General features: G+C 36.4%; 1 non-coding gene across 1 annotated transcript; it reads left to right on the top strand.

The window, feature by feature from the left end:
• Nucleotides 1-4231: 4231 nt before the first annotated feature.
• On the top strand, nt 4232-4338 carry LOC121217327 (small nucleolar RNA R71). The gene has a single exon (XR_005913397.1). It is a non-coding gene; the product is annotated as a small nucleolar RNA R71 (small nucleolar RNA).
• The last annotated feature ends 7031 nt before the right edge of the window (nt 4339-11369 follow it).

The following is an 11369-nucleotide window of genomic DNA, read 5'->3' as shown; positions in this document are numbered from 1 at the left end:
AAGGTTTAGAAATTTAATAGCCCAAAAAGCTTTATGCTCTAGTTCGAATGGTAGATGACAACTTTTTCCATAAACAAATTTGTACGGTGATATCGCTATGGAGGTTTTAAAAGCAGTTCTGTAAGCCCATAAGGCATCATCTACTTTCATTGCCCAACCTTTTCTTTTTGATTCTACTATTTTTTCAAGGATTCATTTGATTTCCCGGTTTGCCACTTCAACTTGTCCATTAGTTTGAGGATGGTATGGGATGGCTGTTCTATGATGAACTCCGTATTTCTTAAGAGTTTTTTCAAATTGGGTATTACAAAAATGAGTACCCCTGTCACTGATAATTACTCTAGGCGTTCTGAATCTTGAGAAGAGTTTCTTAAGGAAACGTACTACCACTCTAGCATCATTAGTAGGTAGAGCTTGGGCTTCCACCCATTTGGACATATAATCAACTGCCACTAAGATGTATTTATTCCCAAATGAACTGGGGAATGGGCCCATGAAATCGATACCCCAAATGTCAAATATTTCACATGAAAGCATATAGTTTTGAGGTATTTAACCACGTTTAGATATGTTACCTGTCCGTTGGCATTTGTCACATGAAGTAACGTACCTGTTAGCGTCTTTGAATAATGAGGGCCAGTAAAAACCTAATTCAAGTATTTTATGTGCAGTCTTAGTTCCACTGTAGTGTCCTCCAGTTGGCCCTAAGTTGCAATGTTCCAATATTTTTGATGTTTCTAATCTTGTAACGCATCTTCTAATGACTTGATCTGCACATCTGCGAAAAAGAAAGAGGTCGTCCCAAAAGTGCTTTTCACATCATTAAAGAATCGCTTCTTTTGTTGGTGTGTTAACCCTTTTGGGATAATGTTAGTTGCTAAAAAATTCACGATGTCTGCAAACCAGGGTACCTCGAAGTCAGATATAGTAAAAAATTGTTCTTCAGGAAACGAATCATTTATTTCAACTTCATCTAGTTCTTTGGTATTGGAGTTCTCAAGCCTGGAAAGATGATCAGCCGCGAAATTTTAGCTCCTTTCTTATCCTGAACTTCCAAGTCAAATTCCTGCAATAGGAGAATCCATCGAATAAGTCGAGGTTTTGCATCAATTTCAATTAAAAGGTAACGAAGGGCGGAATGGTCAGTGTAAACAACAACTTTAGACAATATGATATATGATCGAAATTTATCAAATGTAAAAACCACAGCTAGCAATTCTTTTTCCGTAGTAGTATAATTCTCTTGTGCAGCTGTCAAAGTTTTGCTACCATAATAGATAGGTTGAAAATGCTTGTCTCTCCGCTGTCCCAATATTACACCTACTACAAAATCACTCACATCACACATTAGTTCAAATGGTAAGTTCCAATCAGGTGCAATTATGATTGGACCATTAATTAATTTATCCTTTAAAGTATTAAATGCTTCTAAACACTCCTGATTGAAATTAAAAGGTATATCTTTTTCTAGCAATTTAGTCAAAGGCTTAGCTATTTTAGAAAAATCCTTAATAAATCTGCTATAAAAACCAGCATGTCCTAAAAAGCTTCTAATAGCCTTAACTGAACTAAGACGGGGTAATTTTTTTATTGTTTCTATTTTAGATTTGTCCACTTCAATCCCTTTACTAGAAATTTTATGCCCTTATACAATACCTTCTTGAACCATGAAGTGACATTTCTTCCAGTTAAGGACAAGGTTCGTTTCCTCATATCTTATTAAAAGTCGTTTTAGATTTTTAAGGTAGAGATGGAAAAAGTTACCGAATACCAAGAAATAATCCATAAATACTTCTATGATATCTTCCACGAATTCGTCAAAGTTGGCCATCATACAGTGCTGAAAAGTGGCAGGAGCATTAGATAATCCAAAAGGCATTCTATGATAAGAAAACGTACCATATGGGCATGTGAATGTCATTTTTTCTTGATTTTTATGAGCTATTGGGATCTGGAAGTAACCAGAGAGTCCGTCTAGAAAGCAGTAGTACATGTGCCCGGATAATCTTTCCAACATTTGGTCAATGAATGGCAATGGGAAGTGATCTTTTCTTGTGGCATCATTCAGTTTCCTGTAATCAATACAAACTCTCCATCCTATGATTGTCCTTGTTTGGATTAATTCATTCTTCTCGTTGGTCACAACCGCCATGCCTCCTTTCTTAGTGACAACCTGCATTGGACTTACCCAAGAACTGTCAGAAATAGGATAAATAATTTCAGCATCTAGAAGTTTGATTACCTCAGCTTTAACAACTTCCTTCATGTTGGGGTTTAGTCGCCTTTGAGCTTGCACACACGGTTTGTATTCATCTTCCATCAAAATTTTGTGGGTGCAAAAAGAAGGGCTCATTCCTTTAATGTCAGAAATTTTCCAAGCTATGGCCTTTTTATGTTCTTTTAATACTTGGATTAATTCCTCTTTCTCCTTGGCTTGCAAGTTAGAAGCAATAATAACTGGTAATGTAGAATTATTTCCAAGGAATGTGTATTCCAAGTGGTTTGGTAATTGTTTAAGTTCCAGTTTGGGAGGCTTCTCAATAAAGGGTTTTTGCTTAAGTTCATCATTTATCTTAATGCCCTTATATTCTACTTGTCTTGAAGAATGTTTATTAGGTTCATCATCTGTCTTCTCTTCTTGAGCTAGATACAGTTCCGTCGTCTCCTTCTGTATAATTTCCTGAAAAGAGTCTTAAGTAGTATGATCAATAGAGTCAATAAAATAACATGAATCATCCTGTTCCTTAGAGAACCTTATAGCATCATAAATTTTAAAGATAATCTCCTCGTCACCTACTCTAAGTACCAATTTACCGTCACCCACATTGATTACAGCCCGCCTAAAATTAAGGGCACTTCCACATCTTCATCCATGTCAAGTACAACAAAGTCAACAGGAAATATGAATTTTTCTACTTTCACAAGTACGTCTTCTATAATACCCCTAGGATATTTAACAAATCTATCGGCTAATTGAATACTCATCCTAGTAGGTTTAGGTTCCTCAAGACCAAGTTGTTTGAACATTTTATATGGCATCAAATTAATGCTAGCGCCTAAATCAGCTAGTGCTTTCTCAACATTTAGACTACCAATTAAGCAAGGGATAGTAAAACTTCCTGGATCTTTCAGTTTGGTTGGCAGCTTGTTTTGGAGTATGGCTAAACACTCCTCATTGAGTTCTACTGTAGATAAGTCATCGAACTTCCTTTTATTTGGTAGAAGCTCCTTCAAAAATTTTACGTATGTAGGCATCTGTGAGATGGCTTCAACAAAAGGTAAGTTGATATGTAATTGCTTAAAAAGTTCAAGAAACTTACCAAATTGTGCATCAATGTGGTATTTTTTCAATTTTGCTGGGTATGGAACTGATGGTTTATATTCCTTTGACATTGGTTTGTCACTATTTTCGAGTTTTTCTTCCCCCCTTTCGCTTACCACGACTTCTTGTGTTAGCTTATTTTCAGATTCCGCTAACACTTTCCCACTCCTTAGTGTAACTGCTTTTACATGCTCTTTTGATTTGGTGTTACTAAGTAAACTTCCTAGTGGTCTTTCCGAAATCAGTTTGGACAGCTGGCCTATCTGAGTTTCGAGCCCTTGGATCGATGTTTGTTGATTTTTAAGTGCTGTCTTTGTGTTCTGGAAATGGGATTCTGACACCGAGATAAATTTAAACAGTCTCTCTTCAAGGTTCAGCTTCTTCTCTTGTTGGTAGGGTGGTGGTTGAAAGCCTGGAGGATGTTGTGGTTTTTGACTTCCCTGACCGCCCCACGAGAAATTTGGGTCGTTCCTCCAACCTGCATTGTAAGTGTTACTACATAGATTGTTTTGAGATCGAGAATTATTACCCATGTAATTTAACTGGTCGTTATCCATGTTGTAGCCATAAGGTTGGTATTCCGAATTGCTTGATCCACCTCCACTTGCTTCGCACTACATTACTGGGTGAACCTGTGAAGAACTAAGAAAACCATCAATTTTCTTATTTAAGAGTTCTACCTGATTAAAAAGCATGGTTACCGAATCGACATTATAAATACTGGCTGTTTTTGTTGGTTTTGTCCTCATGACTTGCCACTGATAGTTATTCAGTGACATGTCCTTTATAAACTCATAAGCATCTTCAGGTGTTTTATTATTGATGGTTCCGCCAGCAGCTGCGTCAACCATTTGTCGAGTCGAAGGATTCAGGCCATTATGGAACATTTGAACATGAAGCCAAAGTGGTAACCCATGGTGAAGGCACCTTTTCAGTAAGTCCTTGTATCTCTCCCATGCATCGTAAAGAGTTTCTAAGCCCATCTGTACAAATGAAGAGATATCATTACGTAATTTGACCGTTTTAGCTGGCGGGAAATATTTTAATAGAAATTTTTGTCATTTGTTCCCAAGTAGTGATTGACCCTCGTAGTAATGAGTTCAACCACTATTTAGCTTTGTTTCTCAATGAAAAAGAGAATAACCGAAGACGAATGCCATCATCAAAAACACCATTAATTTTAAATGTATCCCATAGTTCCAAGAAGTTTGCTAAGTGAGCGTTGGGATCCTCATCCTGCAAACCATCAAACTAAACAAATTGTTGTATCATTTGAATAGTGTTAGGTTTTAGTTCAAAAGTATTTGCACTACAGCAGGTCTAACTATGCACGATTCAATTCCTATTAAAGAAGGTTTAGCATAATCATACATAGTTCATGGAGTAGGATTTTAATTAACCGCAATTATAGGAGGTAGATGATTGTCTTGGTTTTCAGCCATCTCTTCGGTTGGGGGTTGAGTATCGTCCTCTTTCTTGTTCTCTATGTATCTTAAGCTTTGCCTTATTTCTCTTTGGTTTCTACGAACTGTGCGATCAATTTCTTCGACAAAAAGTAGTGGTCTTAACGGGTTTCTTCTAGTCATAAACTCTAAAAACCTGCCAAGAGAAAGAAAAAGTAAATTAATAAATAATAATAATAACAAATTAAATTAAATTGCAAGAAAAATAAATGGCTAAAATAATAAAATTGAGCGTTCCTAATATCTTAGTTCCCTGAAAACAGTGCCAAAAACTTGATTGCGTGATTTTGTGTGACAAGTTTTAAAAATTTATAATTAATCATTCTTGAAACTATCTATTATCTTGATGCAGGCAAGTGTACCTATCGGACAGTAGTATCGTTTTAGCAAGACCAGATTGTCAAACCCAAAGGAACTAAAAGTACTAGTAATGACTGTCTTTTTATTATCTAGCCTAAAAATAATGTGGTTTTGTTTTAACTAACTAATTAACTAATCTAAGAATTCACAGAGAATGGAATTGGGGGCTTAATTTTTGGAAAACAATTGAATTAAGACAATACCTAAGGAAAAATCCACCTAGACTGTACTTGTTATTCTGGCTCCGAATCAGACGATATTCTGGCTCTGAATCGGATGATTTATTCATTTAACTTGTTCCATAAAGATCCTTAAGTTATGTTATTATCCCTATTCAAGACTAATAACGTCTAATCCCTAGATTGAATAATTGAGACTTTTCTCTAATTAACACCCTAGGGTTGCATTAACTCGATCTATGGATCCCCTTATTAGGTTTCACCCTAATCTGGCAAAATCTTGTCACCCTATGTCTAGGCGCCTAAACAATTCCAGTTAATTATGACAAACGTACTCTTAGACAGGTTCTATTCCTCCTCTGAATAATAGCTTATCTTGAATCAGTATCCTGAGATATCAAAACAATAATTAAGAACACATAATTAAGAACAAGTTAAATATTTATCATACAATTCAGAAAATAATAACAAGATTCGTCTTAGGTTTCATTCCCCTTAGGTATTTAGGGGATTTAGTTCATAACTAAAAAGGAAAACATCTCAGAAGACTAACGAATACAAAACATAAAGAAAACCCAAAACTCCTGAAGGGAGATTGAGGGGAGATCTTCAGTCTTGATGGTGACTCCGGCTTCTGAGATGGATCAATCAGCTTCCTTCGAGTAATTCCTTCCTTCCTCTCCGTGTCCCCCTTTCCTCTTCCTGTAGGGCGTATTTATAGGCTTTAGAATGCCTAGAAGCCCTCAAAATTGGCCTTTTCTGAATTGGACTCAACTTGGGCTCGACAGGGACACGCCTGTGTGCATCATGCTTCGAATCTACCAAATTGACATGGCCGTGTGGTCTGTTCGTGTGAGGAGGTCCAGGCCGTGTTGATTTCATGCTTTGGCCCATTTTCTCCGTTTTTGGCCCGTTTCTCGTTCCTTTCACTCTCCTATGCTCTCCTAAGTATAAACATGAAATGAAAGCATTAGGAGCATCGAATTCACCAATTCTAAGGGAAAATCATCCATAAAATGCGTTAAGCATGGGGTAAAAATATGTATATATTATGGTTTATCAGTGTTCAAGTTATGAATGTGTCTAATATGAGATGCTAAACCATTAAAATAGTATCATGATATGTGTCCTCGGTGTGTATAAAGATGTGAAAGATTAAGGGTAACATAAAGGCTTGGAAAATAGCGTAAGTGTTGGCCAGAAGGGTTGAGACATGGTCGTGTGTCTCAACCATGTGGGGGACATGGCCTTAGCACACGGGCGTGTGGCTTAGCCATGTAGTTCAAATTATTCGCTGACGTCATAGTTAGAAAGTTACACGGCCTAAGGACACAGGCGTGTCGAAGGCACACGGGCGTGTTCCTGTGTCCACACAAGTGTGTGACCTTGTGTCATGGAAAAAAAAACTTTCAAAAAAAAATTCTAAATTTTCCCAAAACTTTCTAAGGTTCTCGATTTAGTCTCTAACTACTTTCAATGCATGTTTAGGGCTTCGTAGGCCCATGTATGGGACATTATGCATGTGCATAAAAAATTTTTGAAACGAAAGAAATTCTGTAGCTGATTTTTACATGTTTGTGAATGATTAAGTCCGGTAATGCCTCGTACCCTGTTCCGGCGTCGGACACGAGTAAGGGGTGTTACAATTACTTAATTAAAATTTATTAACTTTACAAATTACACAAAATGCCAAGCCATTATAATCCACTATCACTATTATGGGTTAATTACCATGTAAGGACCTCCACTTTAAGGCTCCATAGCTATTAGACACCTTTAGTTATTAGAACATATCTTTTACATTTTATGTTGATTTAGTCCTTTTTTATCAAATTAAGCACTCAAACGATAAATTTTCTTAACAAAATTTTCACACAACCATACTATCATGTTGTAGAGATTAAAATAATAATAAAATAATTATTTTGACTTCAGATTTGTGGTCCCAAAACTACTGTTCCGATTTGACTAAAAATAGGCTATTACAACTCTCCCCCCTTAAGAATTTTCGTCCCTGAAAATCCTACAGAAAATAGGTTAGGGTACTATTTTCACATAACTTCCTCAAGTTCTCACGTATCTTCTTTGACACCGCGACGTTGCCAAAGTACTTTCACTAAAGCTATGCTTTTATTTCTCAACTTTTTAATCTCTCGAGCTAGAATTCTGATCGATTCTTCTTTATACGCCATATCCGGCTGAATTTCAATCTCTTTCGGAGAAACTACGTGTGACGGATCTGATCTATATCGGTGTAACATCGACACGTGAAACACATTGTAGATCTTTTCTAATTTTGACAGTAAAGCTAGTCGATAAGCCACTGGCCCTATTCTTTGAATAATTTCATACATCCTAATAAATCGCGGACTTAATATTCCTTTGTGACCAAAACAAAGAATCTTCTTCCACAGAGATACTTTCAAAAATACTTTGTTGCCGATTTGAAATTCAATGTCTTTACGTTTCAAATCCGCATACGATTTCTGTCAATTTGGTGCTGCTTTCAGACTATCATGAATTACTTTCACTTTATCTTCGGTCTCTCTAACTAAATCATCCCCGTGAATCTTTTTCTCACTAAGCTCGGCCTAGTACAATGGAGTTAGGCATTTGCGACCATACAATGCTTCATACAGTGCCATCTTTATGCCCGATTGAAAACTATTGTTATATGCGAATTCAACTAACGGTAAATGTTTCTCCCAATTGCCTTCAAACTCTAAAACACAGCAATGAAGCATATCTTCGAGAATTTGAATTACTCTCTCAGACTGACCGTCAGTTTGAGGATGAAAAGCAGTACTAAAGTGTAATTACGTACCTAAAGTTTCTTGCAATTTCTTCCAAAACCGCGATGTAAACCTTGGATTTCTATCCGAAATAATAGAAACTGGCACCCCGTGCAATCTGACAATCTCAGAGATGTACAATTCAGCTAATCTATCAAGTGAATAGTCTGTACGTATAGAATGAAGTGTGCAGATTTCGTCAGTCGATCAATGACAACCCAAACAACTGTGCAGATTTCGTCAGTCGATCAACGACAACCCAAACAACATCTTTCTTTTTCGGAGATAGGGGTAATCCCAATATGAAATCCATCGTAACTCTATCCTATTTCCACTCTAATATCATCACTTGCTGTAGTAGTCCCGAAGGCACTTGATGTTCAACTTTGACTTGTTGGCAAACTAAGCATCTCGACACAAACTTTGAAATGGCTCGTTTCATGCTCGACCATTAATACAACTATTTCAAATCATTGTACATTTTAATACTCCCCAAATGAATAAATAAACAACCAATGTGTCTTCGTGTAAAATTTTCTGAATAAGCTCGGGATTCTTTGGTACACAAAAAATCTATCTCGAACATCAAACAATCATTGGATCCAATCTGATACTCTAAATCAGTAGTCGATTCGCACTGTACTCTTTTAGCTTGCAATTCATTATCACACTTCTAAGCTTCACAAATTTGCTGAAGAAATAATGGTTTAGCTTTTAACCTAGCTAAAATCAAACCATCATCAGACAAAGTTAACTGTGTGTTCATCGCCCACATAGGAAATAAAGATTTTTTACTCAGAGCATCTGCGACTACATTCGCTTTCCTTGGATGATAATCAATCACTAACTCATAATCTTTCAGCAACTCGAGCCATCTTTGTTGTCGCAAATTTAAATCTTTCTGAGTCATTATACTCTTCAAACTCTTGTGGTCGGCATAGATGTGACACTTCTCATCGAATACATGATGTCACACAATTTTCAATGCAAATACAATAGCAGCCAACTCTAAGTCGTGTGTCGGATAATTCTTTTATGCGGTTTTAACTGTCTGGAAGCATAAGCTATCATTTTTCCTTCTTACATCAAAACACATCCCAAACCATTCAATGACGCGTCACTGAAAATCACAAACTCTTTATCCGATTCAGGCTGAACCAAAACTGGTGTTTTAGTTAACAATGCTTTCAACTTTTCAAAACTCTATTGGCATTTCTTGGACCACTCAAATTTCACATCTTTCTGTAGCAATCGACCATCAGTGTAGCGATCATCAAGAACCCTTTTACAAGATGACAATAGTAACTAGTTAATCCCAGAAAACTTCTAACTTTAGATACATTTTTTGGTGGCTTCCAGTCAACAACTGCTGAAATCTTACTCTGGTCAACTCGTATACCTTCCGCTAAAACAATATGCCCCAAAAATCCAACTTCTCGGAGCCAAAACTGGAATTTATTAAATTTAGAAAACAATTGCTTATCCCTCAATGTTTGTAATACAATTCTCAAATGCTCAACATGCTCAGACTCATCTCGGGAATAGATCAAAATGTTATCAATGAATACAACAACAAATCTGTCTAAGCACGGTCTAAAAATTCAATTCATCAAATCCATAAATACTATAGGAGTATTAGTTAATCCAAATGGCATAACAAGAAATTCATAATGTCCGTACCTTGTTCTGAACACAGTTTTCGACACATCCGAATCTTTAACTCGCAACTGATAATAGCCAAATCTCAGATTAACAAATATTGTTGCTCCTTTCAACTGATCAAACAAATCATCAATTCTCGGTAAAGGATATTTATTCTTAATCGTAACCTTTTTGAGTTGATGATAGTCGATACACAGTCTCATTGATCCGTTTTTATTCTTTACGAACAGCACTAGTGTACCCTAGGGCGAAAAACTAGGTCGTGTAAAACCTCTATCTGTTAACTCTTGCAACTGAGCTTTCAATTATTTTAATTCTATCAAAGCCATTCTATACGGAGCTATTGATATTGGTGATGTTCCCGATACTAATTCAATAGCAAACTCGACTTCTCTAGTCGATGGCAACCCAGGAAACTCTTCTAGAAACACATCCGGATATTCATAAACCACTGATACTGATTCAATCTTTGATTCAGACACCTTTGTATCCAATATATATGCAAGATAAGCATCACAACATTTTCTCACATATTTTTGAGCTAACATCGATGATATCATAATAGGCAACTCATTCGATTCATCAGATTAATTCGAAGGATTTCACTATTCTGACATTTCAATTCAATAGTCTTTTGTCTACAATTCATAACAGCATCATGCAGAGTAAACCAATCCATACCCAAAATCACATCGAATTCATCAAATGGTAAAACCATCAAATTTGCTGGAAAATAGTAACCCCTATTCATCAAAGTAAAATTCTTTCAAACTTTATCAACTAGGACATACTTGCCTAAGGGGTTCAATACTTTAATCACAAATTCGGTAGACTTTACAGGTAAATTCTTACTAAACACTAAATTCATACAGACATATGAATGAGTCGACCCAAGATCAATCAAAGCAATTACATCAGTGTCATAGGGAGAAAATGTACCAGTGATAACATCTGGTGACAACACATCTTTGCGAGCACGAATAGCAAAAGCTCTGACTGGTGCTCTAGCCTCGGATCTCACAGTAGAGTCCTTTGTCGATCCTTTGTTACTAATCACATTTCCCATATTTCTAGGTGGTCTCCTTCTAGCAGCTGTGTTACTCGATCTTGTATTATGATATCTATCTTTCTCGGGTAACATAGGACAATCCCAGATAAAGTGATCTTGCAAGCCACATTTAAAACAACATTTATTATTCATCCAGTAGTCTCCAAAATGTCGTCCACCACACTGTTAACACTCGAGTTTGTTGGTTCTAACACTACCAATGCTCGATACTGATGTGGCTTGAGCTTTAGGACTCATATATTACTTCTCACGATCTCTATAAGAATACCCCACTGAAGCATTCGAACGACTATACTAATCCCGTGATTTATTTGATGATGAGTGATAGGGTTTACTTATCAACCTCTTTCTTGAATCTCTAGCCTCGAAATCAACTTTTCTCTTTTCTTTGCCAAGTTTTTCGACTTTGCAAGCTCTTTCGACTAACACAGCAATTTTTTTCAATTTTATAATCCCTACTAACAGTCTGATGTCTTCATTTAGCCCATCTTCAAATTGTTTACACATAATTTCCTCAGTTGA

This window comes from Gossypium hirsutum, chromosome A02 (assembly GCF_007990345.1).
Source record: "Gossypium hirsutum isolate 1008001.06 chromosome A02, Gossypium_hirsutum_v2.1, whole genome shotgun sequence".
In the NCBI taxonomy this organism is placed as follows: domain Eukaryota; kingdom Viridiplantae; phylum Streptophyta; class Magnoliopsida; order Malvales; family Malvaceae; genus Gossypium; species Gossypium hirsutum.
Note: the sequence above shows the minus strand (reverse complement) of the source record. Positions and strands in the feature narration are given on the sequence as shown.